The sequence below is a fragment of the Orycteropus afer genome, unplaced genomic scaffold, assembly GCF_000298275.1.
Source record: "Orycteropus afer afer isolate SDZICR_OR568_19922 unplaced genomic scaffold, OryAfe1.0 scaffold00464, whole genome shotgun sequence".
NCBI lineage: Eukaryota > Metazoa > Chordata > Mammalia > Tubulidentata > Orycteropodidae > Orycteropus > Orycteropus afer.
The window spans coordinates 595,902-598,354 of NW_006922051.1; positions in this window are offsets into that span (position 1 = coordinate 595,902).

The following is a 2,453-nucleotide window of genomic DNA, read 5'->3' on the forward strand; positions in this document are numbered from 1 at the left end:
CCTGGAGAAGGATATCATGCTTGGTAAAGTGGAGGGTCAACGAAGAAGAGGAGGGCCCTCAATGAGATGGATAGACATACTGGCTGCAATGATGGGCTCAGGTACAGCAAGGAATGTGAGGCTGGTGCAAGACCAGGCAGTGTTTCATTCCACTGTGCATAGGGTCACTATGAGTCAGAGATGACTTGATGGCACCTAACAACAACTACAAAGATGGGGGAGGGGAAAGAAGGAAGGGAGAATGACTTTCCAGATAGTAAACCCTTGTTATTTTTAGTAATGGGAAAGGAAATACCCAATATGCATGTACAACTTCATGAAAGTATATGATGATACTAAGAAGTACACAAGAATAAGAAGATGGCAGAATAGGCAGACTAGCTACACAGACCCTCTTCAACAAAGAAAAGAGAAACCAATTGACGGAGATACAGAAAATAATCCTGGAGTCCTGAGCTTTGAGAGGAAGTATACAGAAGTGGATTAGGCACCAATTAGTGGAAAAACCTGAATGAAAACAGGATCTAAAAATAAGCTCCATTTGCCAAGGATGGCAGGAACATACGGGAGGCTGATAATGGGAAAGAAGACAGGTGGTGAGTGCATAAGTGCTGGCAACAGGGGAATAGAGGACACAGCACAGTGCTCTGATTATGTAGATAACATTCAAAAAAAAAGAAAAGAAAAGAAAATGAAAATTGTGGGCAATTCACTCCAACATACAATCACCAATTAAATATAAACACAAAAATGTCACACTGTCTCAGAGACAACAGAGCATCACAGTCCATGCAAAGAAGCAAGACAAAGCAGGTGAAACAAGGGACCAGGATACAGACCCAAAACATCTCCCTGAGGAAGAAGCAGCATTGGAACTCCCTGATAAGGAATTCAAAAGAATTGTATTTAGGTACCTTCAACAGACTGAAAGACAGATCAATGAAAACACTGACAAAATTGAGGAAAACACAGAGAAAACTCTAGAACAATCTTGAAAGACAATACAAGAATAAAATGATAAAATAAATGAAAAATTAGAAATGATACAAAATCTACAGACAGAAATCCAAAAGATTAATATTAAATCTTCAGAGATAGATAACACATTCAACAGACAAAGGAGTAGAATTGAATCAATAGAAGACAAAATTAGTGAGACTGAAGGCAAATACCTCAATACTTCTTTGGAAAGGAAATAATCAGGAAAAAGATAAAAAAAAAGTGAAGAAAACCTAAGGTTCATGTGAGATGCTATCAAAAGGAATAATCTACATGTAATCATAATTCCAGAACAGGAAGAAAAAAATAAAACCACAGAGAAAATAGTGGAAGATTTGTTGGAAGCGAATTTTCCTGTTATAATGAAAGATGAGAATATATTCATTCAAGAAGTCCAACAAACCCCAAACAGGATAGACCCTAAAAGAAAATCACCAAGACATATCACCAAACTCACCAAAACCAAAGACAAAGAAAGAATCCTGAAAGCAGCACAGAAGAAATGAAAAGTTACCTACAAGGGGCAACCAATAAGATTAATCTTGGATTTCTTGACAGAAACCATGCAGGTCAGAAGACAATAGGATGATACATATAAAACCCTGAAAGAGAAAAATTTCCAACCAAGAGTTATATACCCAGCAAAACTGTTCCTCAAATATAATGGCCAAATTAGGACATTTCCAGATAAGCAGAAATTAAGGGAATTTGTTAAAACAAGATGACCTTACAAGAGATGCTAAAGGGAGTCTTTTGGACAGAGAACCAACAACAGCAAACAAGAACTGACCATTAACACACATGATGGCATGACCCAGAAACCAAACCAATTATGGAAGTATCCAAAGTAAATATACCTATAAAATTATAAACAAGGAACCAGAGACATCAAGCTACAAACCAAAAAGACGGAAAAAATCATGTAGTTACAGAACTTCTAAATGGTAGGGAAGTCAAGATAACTACAAGATAGAATGGACTGTTCTAAATTTGGAAAGAAAATTATAAATTATAGGGTAACTTCAAAGAAAAATGATAAACCTTCACATCAAAATAAAAAAGAGGACAAACACAAATATTTAGCAAATACTAAAACAATAGTAATGAAGGGAGTGATCATGTGATTCATAAACAAAATGAGCTCGGCACAGAGAATTATATGGAACAAAGAAATCAGGAACACCATGAGAAAGCACGTAACAAAATGACAGCAACAAACTCATACTTGTTTATAATTACATATCTGACAAGGGACTTATCTCTTATATTCAAAGAAAACTCCAACATCGCAACAAAAAAAAGATTAACAATCCAATTAAAACTGGGCAGAAGACATGAATAGACACTTCACCAAAGCAGATATTCAGGCGGCCAGCAAGTACATGCTCACAATCATTAGCTATTGTTGTTGTTGTTGTTGTTGTTTGCCGTCGAGTCGGCCCCGACTCATAGCG